The following is an 18340-nucleotide window of genomic DNA, read 5'->3' as shown; positions in this document are numbered from 1 at the left end:
TGTTGACCAGTTCATAGCTTGATCCTGTACAGCTAAAACTTAATGAAATAAGACTTTTACAATAGCATTGCATTTTAAGACTCATATACATCGACTTCCAGTAATATCGAAGTGCATCACTAGGATTATATTGTTTTTAAACATGACCTCGCGTTTGTTATTACTGGTTCGTTTCTAGGTCAAATGTACAAGATCAAAGCTGACTAGTAATGAAGTAAGGGTTAAGCAGCAAAATGTCACATTATGCTTTGTAACGAATTCTGTTAAGTGCCAAGCTGCTTAGCATTAGCACCAAACTTACTCATTCATCTTACTTTCTGTTTCTTCCCGCTCGGAGTCACGGTGGGACCGGAGCCTATCCAAAATTATTGCACGTATGGCAGGAGTACCCCCTTGACAGGGCACGAGTCACAGGGTTACTGGATCAGTCAACTGCTGGAATCATCGCAGATTTCCTAATGTTTTCTTTTTGACCCAATAATAAAATTCAGTTTCAGTTGGATCAGTTTGTTTACTTTCATTTGTTCTTTTTTTTCGATTTAAATTCTCTTTACGGTTTCCCTCTGAATATTAAACCATCCATCTTCTCTGCGTTTTTTGTAGTTTACTGCAAGACAACCCTTTGTTATTTTTGCTCAATAGCGTGCAGGCTGCTGCTCTCTGTCGCTTTCTGTCCCGGGGGTGCGCGACCGCCTCTGTGATGACGTCACAGAGAAACCCGTCTATACCCAGGGTCAAGTCAGGCAAATACAACAAATGAGTCACATAAACACCGAGGTTTATAAGAAGGACTAGGAAACCACGAATTATCTACAGTGGGGTGTCCACGTGTAGAACCCGCTAAGCCATTACAGCGACATTTGTTTTGATTGGATGTGGAAAGCTGTTAAACTCAGTGTTCACTATAGAAAGTACAGCGACAGCTCTTTTGATTATCGGAACAAGCTTCTGCGAAAACCTGTTACAGTCAGTGTTCACAATAGAAAGTATCCTAGCCTAAAACAGCGTATATAAAACTCCCGTGCTTAACCCTCAGAAAGTTTCACTGCGTCACATTTCAAAAGGATAAAACATAAGCAAAAAGAAACCTATGAAGCGGATCTGGGATTTGGGATCAGATATTGTCACCCAAAATACACATAAATAGGACTTATAAAATCCTAATCCCAGATCCGTAACTGCTGTTAACACGACATCTCCTAATTTTCGGCACCTATATGAACTGGTAATGTCAATTAATGGAGCACAAAGACCACGCCTGTTAAGGTATTGATTTGCTATTTTTTTTAATCGCTGGTTAACATAGCACAGCGATATAGATAATACGTCTAATTAAATGAACTGTTTCATTATTTCATTTACTAAAACTATTTTACTTCCAAGCCCAGGTGAACTCTCCACACAACTTAGAATTGAATAGTAAATAACAATCACAGATATGAACTCACCGACAAATGCATATGGGTATATTTTTTACACAAAACCATATTCTGTGGTTGCTCCTGGGCAGTCAACCCTGTCTCGCCTGCAGCTGGTCCAAAACACAGTGGCTAGGTTGGTACCAGAAAAAAGGAAGCATTTTCCACTCCTTTTTAAATTAGAGGTCCTCTGTTTACCAGTTTTAGCTACCGGATACAGTTTAATGATTTAATCAGGGGTGGCATCATAAAGCAGCCTGGGATTTGGATACACCAAATTCAAAAATATTGGGGCAGTGGTGGCTCAGCGGTTAGAGCACCGGGATATTGATAACAGGGTTGTGGGTTCGATTCCCGGGCTCGGCAAACTGCCACTGTTGGGCCCTTGAGCAAGGCCCTTTACCCTCTCTGCTCCCCGGGCGCTGGAGTTGGCTGCCCACCGCTCTGGGTGTGTGTGTGTACTCACTGCCCCTAACACATGTGTGTGTGTGAGTGTGTGTTCACTACCAGATGGGTTAAATGCGGAGGACACATTTCGCTGTACAGTCCACACTGTACAGTGACAAATACGTTTTTTTTAATCGCTGGTTAACATAGCACAGTGATATAGATAATACGTCTAATTAAATGAACTGTTTCATTATTTCATTTACTAAAACTATTTTACTTCCAAGCCCAGGTGAACTCTCCACACAACTTAGAATTGAATAGTAAATAACAATCACAGATATGAACTCACCGACAAATGCATATGGGTATATTTTTTACACAAAACCATATTCTGTGGTTGCTCCTGGGCAGTCAACCCTGTCTCGCCTGCAGCTGGTCCAAAACACAGTGGCTAGGTTGGTACCAGAAAAAAGGAAGCATTTTCCACTCCTTTTTAAATTAGAGGTCCTCTGTTTACCAGTTTTAGCTACCGGATACAGTTTAATGATTTAATCAGGGGTGGCATCATAAAGCAGCCTGGGATTTGGATACACCAAATTCAAAGCGGTCCCTGCAGAGACTTTCTGAACACTTCCCCTGCCTGACTTAGGAGAATCCCTCTTGTTAAAACAAATGCATAACACAAACATCATTAATCTTACATAAGCATCAATTTTCGTTGCATTTCTGAAATTCATGATTGCATATGAGGTGTTTTATGTTACTTGCCATTCATTTTTTTTCTTGCAATGCAGCAATAAATATCTTGAACGAAATAATCCAAGCTGATCTTCTGGCTTGTTGTTCAGAGGATAGGAAAAGGGCTATTTTGTGGAACCTACTCAATGTTTCTATGCTAATTAACTGTCCAAACTCATACCTACCTCTACTTCTAATTTACCAACACTCTCCTCTCGCTACCCAACATGCATCGCTGCCTTTTCGTTAACTTTACGCGGACTTTTCTAAATGAATGCTCGCAGTGTTGATTTGCACATTACTTTGGTTAAAAAGCTTCACCTGTTGTGTAGTCCCCTTGTTTAGTGGTTTGAGAGGGTTTTAAGCATGATTTGGGAACACACCGTCAGTGAGGTCAGTAGCGCAGACCCTAAAGTCTTCAACTCCACGGAACGTGAAGTCAGCTTTGCGCAGTGGCAGTATCGTAGCCTATGAGGTTTATCCGAGGCGCGATTATTGCTAGTTGAAAACTTTACCCAATACCCCGCCGTAACGACTTGCAATATAGTCTGTGCTGGCAATTTTTGACAGTCTCTACGGGTACTGATGAGTCTGGTTAAAAATAGGTTTGTTAGAGTGTTTTTTGGTTGGCGTCATTAGGGATGTGGTACATGCAATGCAGTGTTTTATATACTTTCGGACTGAAAATAGAAGCGAGGTCTTTGAGTCTAATAAGCACGCAACCACAAGGGGGGAATCTGTTGTTGACCAGTTCATAGCTTGATCCTGTACAGCTAAAACTTAATGAAATAAGACTTTTACAATAGCATTGCTTTTTAAGACTCATATACATCGACTTCCAGTAATATCGAAGTGCATCACTAGGATTATATTGTTTTTAAACATGACCTCGCGTTTGTTATTACTGGTTCGTTTCTAGGTCAAATGTACAAGATCAAAGCTGACTAGTAATAAAGTAAGGGTTAAGCAGCAAAATGTCACATTATGCTTTGTAACGAATTCTGTTAAGTGCCAAGCTGCTTAGCATTAGCACCAAACTTACTCATTCATCTTACTTTCTGTTTCTTCCCGCTCGGAGTCACGGTGGGACCGGAGCCTATCCAAAATTATTGCACGTATGGCAGGAGAACCCCCTTGACAGGGCACGAGTCACAGGGTTACTGGATCAGTCAACTGCTGGAATCATCGCAGATTTCCTAATGTTTTCTTTTTGACCCAATAATAAAATTCAGTTTCAGTTGGATCAGTTTGTTTGCTTTCATTTGTTCTTTTTTTTCGATTTAAATTCTCTTTACGGTTTCCCTCTGAATATTAAACCATCCATCTTCTCTGCGTTTTTTGTAGTTTACTGCAAGACAACCCTTTGTTATTTTTGCTCAATAGCGTGCAGGCTGCTGCTCTCTGTCGCTTTCTGTCCCGGGGGTGCGCGACCGCCTCTGTGATGACGTCACAGAGAAACCCGTCTATACCCAGGGTCAAGTCAGGCAAATACAACAAATGAGTCACATAAACACCGAGGTTTATAAGAAGGACTAGGAAACCACGAATTATCTACAGTGGGGTGTCCACGTGTAGAACCCGCTAAGCCATTACAGCGACATTTGTTTTGATTGGATGTGGAAAGCTGTTAAACTCAGTGTTCACTATAGAAAGTACAGCGACAGCTCTTTTGATTATCGGAACAAGCTTCTGCGAAAACCTGTTACAGTCAGTGTTCACAATAGAAAGTATCCTAGCCTAAAACAGCGTATATAAAACTCCCGTGCTTAACCCTCAGAAAGTTTCACTGCGTCACATTTCAAAAGGATAAAACATAAGCAAAAAGAAACCTATGAAGCGGATCTGGGATTTGGGATCAGATATTGTCACCCAAAATACACATAAATAGGACTTATAAAATCCTAATCCCAGATCCGTAACTGCTGTTAACACGACATCTCCTAATTTTCGGCACCTATATGAACTGGTAATGTCAATTAATGGAGCACAAAGACCACGCCTGTTAAGGTATTGATTTGCTATTTTTTTTAATCGCTGGTTAACATAGCACAGTGATATAGATAATACGTCTAATTAAATGAACTGTTTCATTATTTCATTTACTAAAACTATTTTACTTCCAAGCCCAGGTGAACTCTCCACACAACTTAGAATTGAATAGTAAATAACAATCACAGATATGAACTCACCGACAAATGCATATGGGTATATTTTTTACACAAAACCATATTCTGTGGTTGCTCCTGGGCAGTCAACCCTGTCTCGCCTGCAGCTGGTCCAAAACACAGTGGCTAGGTTGGTACCAGAAAAAAGGAAGCATTTTCCACTCCTTTTTAAATTAGAGGTCCTCTGTTTACCAGTTTTAGCTACCGGATACAGTTTAATGATTTAATCAGGGGTGGCATCATAAAGCAGCCTGGGATTTGGATACACCAAATTCAAAGCGGTCCCTGCAGAGACTTTCTGAACACTTCCCCTGCCTGACTTAGGAGAATCCCTCTTGTTAAAACAAATGCATAACACAAACATCATTAATCTTACATAAGCATCAATTTTCGTTGCATTTCTGAAATTCATGATTGCATATGAGGTGTTTTATGTTACTTGCCATTCATTTTTTTTCTTGCAATGCAGCAATAAATATCTTGAACGAAATAATCCAAGCTGATCTTCTGGCTTGTTGTTCAGAGGATAGGAAAAGGGCTATTTTGTGGAACCTACTCAATGTTTCTATGCTAATTAACTGTCCAAACTCATACCTACCTCTACTTCTAATTTACCAACACTCTCCTCTCGCTACCCAACATGCATCGCTGCCTTTTCGTTAACTTTACGCGGACTTTTCTAAATGAATGCTCGCAGTGTTGATTTGCACATTACTTTGGTTAAAAAGCTTCACCTGTTGTGTAGTCCCCTTGTTTAGTGGTTTGAGAGGGTTTTAAGCATGATTTGGGAACACACCGTCAGTGAGGTCAGTAGCGCAGACCCTAAAGTCTTCAACTCCACAGAACGTGAAGTCAGCTTTGCGCAGTGGCAGTGTCATAGCCTATGAGGTTTATCCGAGGCGCGATTATTGCTAGTTGAAAACTTTACCCAATACCCCGCCGTAACGACTTGCAATATAGTCGGTACTGGCAATTTTTGACAGTCTCTACGGGGACTGATGAGTCTGGTTAAAAATAGGTTTGTTAGAGTGTTTTTTGGTTGGCGTTATTAGGGATGTGGTACATGCAATGCAGTGTTTTATATACTTTCGGACTTAAAATAGAAGCGAGGTCTTTGAGTCTAATAAGCACGCAACCACAAGGGGGGAATCTGTTGTTGACCAGTTCATAGCTTGATCCTGTACAGCTAAAACTTAATGAAATAAGACTTTTACAATAGCATTGCTTTTTAAGACTCATATACATCGACTTCCAGTAATATCGAAGTGCGTCACTAGGATTATATTGTTTTTAAACATGACCTCGCGTTTGTTATTACTGGTTCGTTTCTAGGTCAAATGTACAAGATCAAAGCTGACTAGTAATGAAGTAAGGGTTAAGCAGCAAAATGTCACATTATGCTTTGTAACGAATTCTGTTAAGTGCCAAGCTGCTTAGCATTAGCACCAAACTTACTCATTCATCTTACTTTCTGTTTCTTCCCGCTCGGAGTCACGGTGGGACCGGAGCCTATCCAAAATTATTGCACGTATGGCAGGAGAACCCCCTTGACAGGGCACGAGTCACAGGGTTACTGGATCAGTCAACTGCTGGAATCATCGCAGATTTCCTAATGTTTTCTTTTTGACCCAATAATAAAATTCAGTTTCAGTTGGATCAGTTTGTTTGCTTTCATTTGTTCTTTTTTTTTCGATTTAAATTCTCTTTACGGTTTCCCTCTGAATATTAAACCATCCATCTTCTCTGCGTTTTTTGTAGTTTACTGCAAGACAACCCTTTGTTATTTTTGCTCAATAGCGTGCAGGCTGCTGCTCTCTGTCGCTTTCTGTCCCGGGGGTGCGCGACCGCCTCTGTGATGACGTCACAGAGAAACCCGTCTATACCCAGGGTCAAGTCAGGCAAATACAACAAATGAGTCACATAAACACCGAGGTTTATAAGAAGGACTAGGAAACCACGAATTATCTACAGTGGGGTGTCCACGTGTAGAACCCGCTAAGCCATTACAGCGACATTTGTTTTGATTGGATGTGGAAAGCTGTTAAACTCAGTGTTCACTATAGAAAGTACAGCGACAGCTCTTTTGATTATCGGAACAAGCTTCTGCGAAAACCTGTTACAGTCAGTGTTCACAATAGAAAGTATCCTAGCCTACAACAGCGTATATAAAACTCCCGTGCTTAACCCTCAGAAAGTTTCACTGCGTCACATTTCAAAAGGATAAAACATAAGCAAAAAGAAACCTATGAAGCGGATCTGGGATTTGGGATCAGATATTGTCACCCAAAATACACATAAATAGGACTTATAAAATCCTAATCCCAGATCCGTAACTGCTGTTAACACGACATCTCCTAATTTTCGGCACCTATATGAACTGGTAATGTCAATTAATGGAGCACAAAGACCACGCCTGTTAAGGTATTGATTTGCTATTTTTTTTAATCGCTGGTTAACATAGCACAGTGATATAGATAATACGTCTAATTAAATGAACTGTTTCATTATTTCATTTACTAAAACTATTTTACTTCCAAGCCCAGGTGAACTCTCCACACAACTTAGAATTGAATAGTAAATAACAATCACAGATATGAACTCACCGACAAATGCATATGGGTATATTTTTTACACAAAACCATATTCTGTGGTTGCTCCTGGGCAGTCAACCCTGTCTCGCCTGCAGCTGGTCCAAAACACAGTGGCTAGGTTGGTACCAGAAAAAAGGAAGCATTTTCCACTCCTTTTTAAATTAGAGGTCCTCTGTTTACCAGTTTTAGCTACCGGATACAGTTTAATGATTTAATCAGGGGTGGCATCATAAAGCAGCCTGGGATTTGGATACACCAAATTCAAAGCGGTCCCTGCAGAGACTTTCTGAACACTTCCCCTGCCTGACTTAGGAGAATCCCTCTTGTTAAAACAAATGCATAACACAAACATCATTAATCTTACATAAGCATCAATTTTCGTTGCATTTCTGAAATTCATGATTGCATATGAGGTGTTTTATGTTACTTGCCATTCATTTTTTTTCTTGCAATGCAGCAATAAATATCTTGAACAAAATAATCCAAGCTGATCTTCTGGCTTGTTGTTCAGAGGATAGGAAAAGGGCTATTTTGTGGAACCTACTCAATGTTTCTATGCTAATTAACTGTCCAAACTCATACCTACCTCTACTTCTAATTTACCAACACTCTCCTCTCGCTACCCAACATGCATCGCTGCCTTTTCGTTAACTTTACGCGGACTTTTCTAAATGAATGCTCGCAGTGTTGATTTGCACATTACTTTGGTTAAAAAGCTTCACCTGTTGTGTAGTCCCCTTGTTTAGTGGTTTGAGAGGGTTTTAAGCATGATTTGGGAACACACCGTCAGTGAGGTCAGTAGCGCAGACCCTAAAGTCTTCAACTCCACGGAACGTGAAGTCAGCTTTGCGCAGTGGCAGTATCGTAGCCTATGAGGTTTATCCGAGGCGCGATTATTGCTAGTTGAAAACTTTACCCAATACCCCGCCGTAACGACTTGCAATATAGTCGGTACTGGCAATTTTTGACAGTCTCTACGGGGACTGATGAGTCTGGTTAAAAATAGGTTTGTTAGAGTGTTTTTTGGTTGGCGTCATTAGGGATGTGGTACATGCAATGCAGTGTTTTATATACTTTCGGACTTAAAATAGAAGCGAGGTCTTTGAGTCTAATAAGCACGCAACCACAAGGGGGGAATCTGTTGTTGACCAGTTCATAGCTTGATCCTGTACAGCTAAAACTTAATGAAATAAGACTTTTACAATAGCATTGCATTTTAAGACTCATATACATCGACTTCCAGTAATATCGAAGTGCATCACTAGGATTATATTGTTTTTAAACATGACCTCGCGTTTGTTATTACTGGTTCGTTTCTAGGTCAAATGTACAAGATCAAAGCTGACTAGTAATGAAGTAAGGGTTAAGCAGCAAAATGTCACATTATGCTTTGTAACGAATTCTGTTAAGTGCCAAGCTGCTTAGCATTAGCACCAAACTTACTCATTCATCTTACTTTCTGTTTCTTCCCGCTCGGAGTCACGGTGGGACCGGAGCCTATCCAAAATTATTGCACGTATGGCAGGAGTACCCCCTTGACAGGGCACAAGTCACAGGGTTACTGGATCAGTCAACTGCTGGAATCATCGCAGATTTCCTAATGTTTTCTTTTTGACCCAATAATAAAATTCAGTTTCAGTTGGATCAGTTTGTTTACTTTCATTTGTTCTTTTTTTTCGATTTAAATTCTCTTTACGGTTTCCCTCTGAATATTAAACCATCCATCTTCTCTGCGTTTTTTGTAGTTTACTGCAAGACAACCCTTTGTTATTTTTGCTCAATAGCGTGCAGGCTGCTGCTCTCTGTCGCTTTCTGTCCCGGGGGTGCGCGACCGCCTCTGTGATGACGTCACAGAGAAACCCGTCTATACCCAGGGTCAAGTCAGGCAAATACAACAAATGAGTCACATAAACACCGAGGTTTATAAGAAGGACTAGGAAACCACGAATTATCTACAGTGGGGTGTCCACGTGTAGAACCCGCTAAGCCATTACAGCGACATTTGTTTTGATTGGATGTGGAAAGCTGTTAAACTCAGTGTTCACTATAGAAAGTACAGCGACAGCTCTTTTGATTATCGGAACAAGCTTCTGCGAAAACCTGTTACAGTCAGTGTTCACAATAGAAAGTATCCTAGCCTAAAACAGCGTATATAAAACTCCCGTGCTTAACCCTCAGAAAGTTTCACTGCGTCACATTTCAAAAGGATAAAACATAAGCAAAAAGAAACCTATGAAGCGGATCTGGGATTTGGGATCAGATATTGTCACCCAAAATACACATAAATAGGACTTATAAAATCCTAATCCCAGATCCGTAACTGCTGTTAACACGACATCTCCTAATTTTCGGCACCTATATGAACTGGTAATGTCAATTAATGGAGCACAAAGACCACGCCTGTTAAGGTATTGATTTGCTATTTTTTTTAATCGCTGGTTAACATAGCACAGTGATATAGATAATACGTCTAATTAAATGAACTGTTTCATTATTTCATTTACTAAAACTATTTTACTTCCAAGCCCAGGTGAACTCTCCACACAACTTAGAATTGAATAGTAAATAACAATCACAGATATGAACTCACCGACAAATGCATATGGGTATATTTTTTACACAAAACCATATTCTGTGGTTGCTCCTGGGCAGTCAACCCTGTCTCGCCTGCAGCTGGTCCAAAACACAGTGGCTAGGTTGGTACCAGAAAAAAGGAAGCATTTTCCACTCCTTTTTAAATTAGAGGTCCTCTGTTTACCAGTTTTAGCTACCGGATACAGTTTAATGATTTAATCAGGGGTGGCATCATAAAGCAGCCTGGGATTTGGATACACCAAATTCAAAAATATTGGGGCAGTGGTGGCTCAGCGGTTAGAGCACCGGGATATTGATAACAGGGTTGTGGGTTCGATTCCCGGGCTCGGCAAACTGCCACTGTTGGGCCCTTGAGCAAGGCCCTTTACCCTCTCTGCTCCCCGGGCGCTGGAGTTGGCTGCCCACCGCTCTGGGTGTGTGTGTGTACTCACTGCCCCTAACACATGTGTGTGTGTGAGTGTGTGTTCACTACCAGATGGGTTAAATGCGGAGGACACATTTCGCTGTACAGTCCACACTGTACAGTGACAAATACGTGCACCTTTACCTTTACCTTTAAAGCGGTCCCTGCAGAGACTTTCTGAACACTTCCCCTGCCTGACTTAGGAGAATCCCTCTTGTTAAAACAAATGCATAACACAAACATCATTAATCTTACATAAGCATCAATTTTCGTTGCATTTCTGAAATTCATGATTGCATATGAGGTGTTTTATGTTACTTGCCATTCATTTTTTTTCTTGCAATGCAGCAATAAATATCTTGAACGAAATAATCCAAGCTGATCTTCTGGCTTGTTGTTCAGAGGATAGGAAAAGGGCTATTTTGTGGAACCTACTCAATGTTTCTATGCTAATTAACTGTCCAAACTCATACCTACCTCTACTGCTAATTTACCAACACTCTCCTCTCGCTACCCAACATGCATCGCTGCCTTTTCGTTAACTTTACGCGGACTTTTCTAAATGAATACTCGCAGTGTTGATTTGCACATTACTTTGGTTAAAAAGCTTCACCTGTTGTGTAGTCCCCTTGTTTAGTGGTTTGAGAGGGTTTTAAGCATGATTTGGGAACACACCGTCAGTGAGGTCAGTAGCGCAGACCCTAAAGTCTTCAACTCCACGGAACGTGAAGTCAGCTTTGCGCAGTGGTAGTATCGTAGCCTATGAGGTTTATCCGAGGCGCGATTATTGCTAGTTGAAAACTTTACCCAATACCCCGCCGTAACGACTTGCAATATAGTCGGTACTGGCAATTTTTGACAGTCTCTACGGGGATTGTCGAGTCTGGTTAAAAATAGGTTTGTTAGAGTGTTTTTTGGTTGGCGTCATTAGGGATGTGGTACATGCAATGCAGTGTTTTATATACTTTCGGACTTAAAATAGAAGCGAGGTCTTTGAGTCTAATAAGCACGCAACCACAAGGGGGGAATCTGTTGTTGACCAGTTCATAGCTTGATCCTGTACAGCTAAAACTTAATGAAATAAGACTTTTACAATAGTATTGCTTTCTAAGACTCATATACATCGACTTCCAGTAATATCGAAGTGCATCACTAGGATTATATTGTTTTTAAACATGACCTCGCGTTTGTTATTACTGGTTCGTTTCTAGGTCAAATGTACAAGATCAAGGCTGACTAGTAATGAAGTAAGGGTTAAGCAGAAAAATGTCACATTATGCTTTGTAACGAATTCTGTTAAGTGCCAAGCTGCTTAGCATTAGCACCAAACTTACTCATTCATCTTACTTTCTGTTTCTTCCCGCTCGGAGTCACGGTGGGACCGGAGCCTATCCAAAATTATTGCACGTATGGCAGGAGAACCCCCTTGACAGGGCACGAGTCACAGGGTTACTGGATCAGTCAACTGCTGGAATCATCGCAGATTTCCTAATGTTTTCTTTTTGACCCAATAATAAAATTCAGTTTCAGTTGGATCAGTTTGTTTGCTTTCATTTGTTCTTTTTTTCGATTTAAATTCTCTTTACGGTTTCCCTCTGAATATTAAACCATCCATCTTCTCTGCGTTTTTTGTAGTTTACTGCAAGACAACCCTTTGTTATTTTTGCTCAATAGCGTGCAGGCTGCTGCTCTCTGTCGCTTTCTGTCCCGGGGGTGCGCGACCGCCTCTGTGATGACGTCACAGAGAAACCCGTCTATACCCAGGGTCAAGTCAGGCAAATACAACAAATGAGTCACATAAACACCGAGGTTTATAAGAAGGACTAGGAAACCACGAATTATCTACAGTGGGGTGTCCACGTGTAGAACCCGCTAAGCCATTACAGCGACATTTGTTTTGATTGGATGTGGAAAGCTGTTAAACTCAGTGTTCACTATAGAAAGTACAGCGACAGCTCTTTTGATTATCGGAACAAGCTTCTGCGAAAACCTGTTACAGTCAGTGTTCACAATAGAAAGTATCCTAGCCTACAACAGCGTATATAAAACTCCCGTGCTTAACCCTCAGAAAGTTTCACTGCGTCACATTTCAAAAGGATAAAACATAAGCAAAAAGAAACCTATGAAGCGGATCTGGGATTTGGGATCAGATATTGTCACCCAAAATACACATAAATAGGACTTATAAAATCCTAATCCCAGATCCGTAACTGCTGTTAACACGACATCTCCTAATTTTCGGCACCTATATGAACTGGTAATGTCAATTAATGGAGCACAAAGACCACGCCTGTTAAGGTATTGATTTGCTATTTTTTTTAATCGCTGGTTAACATAGCACAGTGATATAGATAATACGTCTAATTAAATGAACTGTTTCATTATTTCATTTACTAAAACTATTTTACTTCCAAGCCCAGGTGAACTCTCCACACAACTTAGAATTGAATAGTAAATAACAATCACAGATATGAACTCACCGACAAATGCATATGGGTATATTTTTTACACAAAACCATATTCTGTGGTTGCTCCTGGGCAGTCAACCCTGTCTCGCCTGCAGCTGGTCCAAAACACAGTGGCTAGGTTGGTACCAGAAAAAAGGAAGCATTTTCCACTCCTTTTTAAATTAGAGGTCCTCTGTTTACCAGTTTTAGCTACCGGATACAGTTTAATGATTTAATCAGGGGTGGCATCATAAAGCAGCCTGGGATTTGGATACACCAAATTCAAAGCGGTCCCTGCAGAGACTTTCTGAACACTTCCCCTGCCTGACTTAGGAGAATCCCTCTTGTTAAAACAAATGCATAACACAAACATCATTAATCTTACATAAGCATCAATTTTCGTTGCATTTCTGAAATTCATGATTGCATATGAGGTGTTTTATGTTACTTGCCATTCATTTTTTTTCTTGCAATGCAGCAATAAATATCTTGAACGAAATAATCCAAGCTGATCTTCTGGCTTGTTGTTCAGAGGATAGGAAAAGGGCTATTTTGTGGAACCTACTCAATGTTTCTATGCTAATTAACTGTCCAAACTCATACCTACCTCTACTTCTAATTTACCAACACTCTCCTCTCGCTACCCAACATGCATCGCTGCCTTTTCGTTAACTTTACGCGGACTTTTCTAAATGAATGCTCGCAGTGTTGATTTGCACATTACTTTGGTTAAAAAGCTTCACCTGTTGTGTAGTCCCCTTGTTTAGTGGTTTGAGAGGGTTTTAAGCATGATTTGGGAACACACCGTCAGTGAGGTCAGTAGCGCAGACCCTAAAGTCTTCAACTCCACAGAACGTGAAGTCAGCTTTGCGCAGTGGCAGTGTCGTAGCCTATGAGGTTTATCCGAGGCGCGATTATTGCTAGTTGAAAACTTTACCCAATACCCCGCCGTAACGACTTGCAATATAGTCGGTACTGGCAATTTTTGACAGTCTCTACGGGGACTGATGAGTCTGGTTAAAAATAGGTTTGTTAGAGTGTTTTTTGGTTGGCGTTATTAGGGATGTGGTACATGCAATGCAGTGTTTTATATACTTTCGGACTTAAAATAGAAGCGAGGTCTTTGAGTCTAATAAGCACGCAACCACAAGGGGGGAATCTGTTGTTGACCAGTTCATAGCTTGATCCTGTACAGCTAAAACTTAATGAAATAAGACTTTTACAATAGCATTGCATTTTAAGACTCATATACATCGACTTCCAGTAATATCGAAGTGCATCACTAGGATTATATTGTTTTTAAACATGACCTCGCGTTTGTTATTACTGGTTCGTTTCTAGGTCAAATGTACAAGATCAAAGCTGACTAGTAATGAAGTAAGGGTTAAGCAGCAAAATGTCACATTATGCTTTGTAACGAATTCTGTTAAGTGCCAAGCTGCTTAGCATTAGCACCAAACTTACTCATTCATCTTACTTTCTGTTTCTTCCCGCTCGGAGTCACGGTGGGACCGGAGCCTATCCAAAATTATTGCACGTATGGCAGGAGTACCCCCTTGACAGGGCACGAGTCACAGGGTTACTGGATCAGTCAACTGCTGGAATCATCGCAGATTTCCTAATGTTTTCTTTTTGACCCAATAATAAAATTCAGTTTCAGTTGGATCAGTTTGTTTACTTTCATTTGTTCTTTTTTTTCGATTTAAATTCTCTTTACGGTTTCCCTCTGAATATTAAACCATCCATCTTCTCTGCGTTTTTTGTAGTTTACTGCAAGACAACCCTTTGTTATTTTTGCTCAATAGCGTGCAGGCTGCTGCTCTCTGTCGCTTTCTGTCCCGGGGGTGCGCGACCGCCTCTGTGATGACGTCACAGAGAAACCCGTCTATACCCAGGGTCAAGTCAGGCAAATACAACAAATGAGTCACATAAACACCGAGGTTTATAAGAAGGACTAGGAAACCACGAATTATCTACAGTGGGGTGTCCACGTGTAGAACCCGCTAAGCCATTACAGCGACATTTGTTTTGATTGGATGTGGAAAGCTGTTAAACTCAGTGTTCACTATAGAAAGTACAGCGACAGCTCTTTTGATTATCGGAACAAGCTTCTGCGAAAACCTGTTACAGTCAGTGTTCACAATAGAAAGTATCCTAGCCTAAAACAGCGTATATAAAACTCCCGTGCTTAACCCTCAGAAAGTTTCACTGCGTCACATTTCAAAAGGATAAAACATAAGCAAAAAGAAACCTATGAAGCGGATCTGGGATTTGGGATCAGATATTGTCACCCAAAATACACATAAATAGGACTTATAAAATCCTAATCCCAGATCCGTAACTGCTGTTAACACGACATCTCCTAATTTTCGGCACCTATATGAACTGGTAATGTCAATTAATGGAGCACAAAGACCACGCCTGTTAAGGTATTGATTTGCTATTTTTTTTAATCGCTGGTTAACATAGCACAGCGATATAGATAATACGTCTAATTAAATGAACTGTTTCATTATTTCATTTACTAAAACTATTTTACTTCCAAGCCCAGGTGAACTCTCCACACAACTTAGAATTGAATAGTAAATAACAATCACAGATATGAACTCACCGACAAATGCATATGGGTATATTTTTTACACAAAACCATATTCTGTGGTTGCTCCTGGGCAGTCAACCCTGTCTCGCCTGCAGCTGGTCCAAAACACAGTGGCTAGGTTGGTACCAGAAAAAAGGAAGCATTTTCCACTCCTTTTTAAATTAGAGGTCCTCTGTTTACCAGTTTTAGCTACCGGATACAGTTTAATGATTTAATCAGGGGTGGCATCATAAAGCAGCCTGGGATTTGGATACACCAAATTCAAAAATATTGGGGCAGTGGTGGCTCAGCGGTTAGAGCACCGGGATATTGATAACAGGGTTGTGGGTTCGATTCCCGGGCTCGGCAAACTGCCACTGTTGGGCCCTTGAGCAAGGCCCTTTACCCTCTCTGCTCCCCGGGCGCTGGAGTTGGCTGCCCACCGCTCTGGGTGTGTGTGTGTACTCACTGCCCCTAACACATGTGTGTGTGTGAGTGTGTGTTCACTACCAGATGGGTTAAATGCGGAGGACACATTTCGCTGTACAGTCCACACTGTACAGTGACAAATACGTTTTTTTTAATCGCTGGTTAACATAGCACAGTGATATAGATAATACGTCTAATTAAATGAACTGTTTCATTATTTCATTTACTAAAACTATTTTACTTCCAAGCCCAGGTGAACTCTCCACACAACTTAGAATTGAATAGTAAATAACAATCACAGATATGAACTCACCGACAAATGCATATGGGTATATTTTTTACACAAAACCATATTCTGTGGTTGCTCCTGGGCAGTCAACCCTGTCTCGCCTGCAGCTGGTCCAAAACACAGTGGCTAGGTTGGTACCAGAAAAAAGGAAGCATTTTCCACTCCTTTTTAAATTAGAGGTCCTCTGTTTACCAGTTTTAGCTACCGGATACAGTTTAATGATTTAATCAGGGGTGGCATCATAAAGCAGCCTGGGATTTGGATACACCAAATTCAAAAATATTGGGGCAGTGGTGGCTCAGCGGTTAGAGCACCGGGATATTGATAACAGGGTTGTGGGTTCGATTCCCGGGCTCGGCAAACTGCCACTGTTGGGCCCTTGAGCAAGGCCCTTTACCCTCTCTGCTCCCCGGGCGCTGGAGTTGGCTGCCCACCGCTCTGGGTGTGTGTGTGTACTCACTGCCCCTAACACATGTGTGTGTGTGAGTGTGTGTTCACTACCAGATGGGTTAAATGCGGAGGACACATTTCGCTGTACAGTCCACACTGTACAGTGACAAATACGTGCACCTTTACCTTTACCTTTAAAGCGGTCCCTGCAGAGACTTTCTGAACACTTCCCCTGCCTGACTTAGGAGAATCCCTCTTGTTAAAACAAATGCATAACACAAACATCATTAATCTTACATAAGCATCAATTTTCGTTGCATTTCTGAAATTCATGATTGCATATGAGGTGTTTTATGTTACTTGCCATTCATTTTTTTTCTTGCAATGCAGCAATAAATATCTTGAACGAAATAATCCAAGCTGATCTTCTGGCTTGTTGTTCAGAGGATAGGAAAAGGGCTATTTTGTGGAACCTACTCAATGTTTCTATGCTAATTAACTGTCCAAACTCATACCTACCTCTACTGCTAATTTACCAACACTCTCCTCTCGCTACCCAACATGCATCGCTGCCTTTTCGTTAACTTTACGCGGACTTTTCTAAATGAATGCTCGCAGTGTTGATTTGCACATTACTTTGGTTAAAAAGCTTCACCTGTTGTGTAGTCCCCTTGTTTAGTGGTTTGAGAGGGTTTTAAGCATGATTTGGGAACACACCGTCAGTGAGGTCAGTAGCGCAGACCCTAAAGTCTTCAACTCCACGGAACGTGAAGTCAGCTTTGCGCAGTGGTAGTATCGTAGCCTATGAGGTTTATCCGAGGCGCGATTATTGCTAGTTGAAAACTTTACCCAATACCCCGCCGTAACGACTTGCAATATAGTCGGTACTGGCAATTTTTGACAGTCTCTACGGGGACTGTCGAGTCTGGTTAAAAATAGGTTTGTTAGAGTGTTTTTTGGTTGGCGTCATTAGGGATGTGGTACATGCAATGCAGTGTTTTATATACTTTCGGACTGAAAATAGAAGCGAGGTCTTTGAGTCTAATAAGCACGCAACCACAAGGGGGGAATCTGTTATTGACCAGTTCATAGCTTGATCCTGTACAGCTAAAGCTTAATGAAATAAGACTTTTACAATAGCATTGCTTTTTAAGACTCATATACATCGACTTCCAGTAATATCGAAGTGCATCACTAGGATTATATTGTTTTTAAACATGACCTCGCGTTTGTTATTACTGGTTCGTTTCTAGGTCAAATGTACAAGATCAAAGCTGACTAGTAATGAAGTAAGGGTTAAGCAGCAAAATGTCACATTATGCTTTGTAACGAATTCTGTTAAGTGCCAAGCTGCTTAGCATTAGCACCAAACTTACTCATTCATCTTACTTTCTGTTTCTTCCCGCTCGGAGTCACGGTGGGACCGGAGCCTATCCAAAATTATTGCACGTATGGCAGGAGAACCCCCTTGACAGGGCACGAGTCACAGGGTTACTGGATCAGTCAACTGCTGGAATCATCGCAGATTTCCTAATGTTTTCTTTTTGACCCAATAATAAAATTCAGTTTCAGTTGGATCAGTTTGTTTACTTTCATTTGTTCTTTTTTTTCGATTTAAATTCTCTTTACGGTTTCCCTCTGAATATTAAACCATCCATCTTCTCTGCGTTTTTTGTAGTTTACTGCAAGACAACCCTTTGTTATTTTTGCTCAATAGCGTGCAGGCTGCTGCTCTCTGTCGCTTTCTGTCCCGGGGGTGCGCGACCGCCTCTGTGATGACGTCACAGAGAAACCCGTCTATACCCAGGGTCAAGTCAGGCAAATACAACAAATGAGTCACATAAACACCGAGGTTTATAAGAAGGACTAGGAAACCACGAATTATCTACAGTGGGGTGTCCACGTGT

General features: G+C 41.0%; 6 non-coding genes across 6 annotated transcripts; all 6 read left to right on the top strand.

Annotated features, from left to right (window-relative positions):
- The first annotated feature begins 2987 nt into the window (after positions 1 to 2987).
- LOC140550457 (U4 spliceosomal RNA) lies at positions 2988 to 3128 on the top strand. The gene has a single exon (XR_011979156.1). It is a non-coding gene; the product is annotated as a U4 spliceosomal RNA (small nuclear RNA).
- A 2437-nt stretch (positions 3129 to 5565) lies between these two features.
- On the top strand, positions 5566 to 5706 carry LOC140550443 (U4 spliceosomal RNA). Its single transcript, XR_011979144.1, has one exon. It is a non-coding gene; the product is annotated as a U4 spliceosomal RNA (small nuclear RNA).
- A 2438-nt stretch (positions 5707 to 8144) lies between these two features.
- Positions 8145 to 8285, top strand: LOC140550370 (U4 spliceosomal RNA). Its single transcript, XR_011979075.1, has one exon. It is a non-coding gene; the product is annotated as a U4 spliceosomal RNA (small nuclear RNA).
- A 2748-nt stretch (positions 8286 to 11033) lies between these two features.
- Positions 11034 to 11174, top strand: LOC140550401 (U4 spliceosomal RNA). Its single transcript, XR_011979105.1, has one exon. It is a non-coding gene; the product is annotated as a U4 spliceosomal RNA (small nuclear RNA).
- Positions 11175 to 13610: 2436 nt separating this feature from the next.
- On the top strand, positions 13611 to 13751 carry LOC140550414 (U4 spliceosomal RNA). Its single transcript, XR_011979117.1, has one exon. It is a non-coding gene; the product is annotated as a U4 spliceosomal RNA (small nuclear RNA).
- A 3457-nt stretch (positions 13752 to 17208) lies between these two features.
- Positions 17209 to 17349, top strand: LOC140550400 (U4 spliceosomal RNA). Its single transcript, XR_011979104.1, has one exon. It is a non-coding gene; the product is annotated as a U4 spliceosomal RNA (small nuclear RNA).
- Positions 17350 to 18340: the final 991 nt, after the last annotated feature.

Source organism: Salminus brasiliensis, chromosome 2 (assembly GCF_030463535.1).
Source record: "Salminus brasiliensis chromosome 2, fSalBra1.hap2, whole genome shotgun sequence".
NCBI lineage: Eukaryota > Metazoa > Chordata > Actinopteri > Characiformes > Bryconidae > Salminus > Salminus brasiliensis.
Note: the sequence above shows the minus strand (reverse complement) of the source record. Positions and strands in the feature narration are given on the sequence as shown.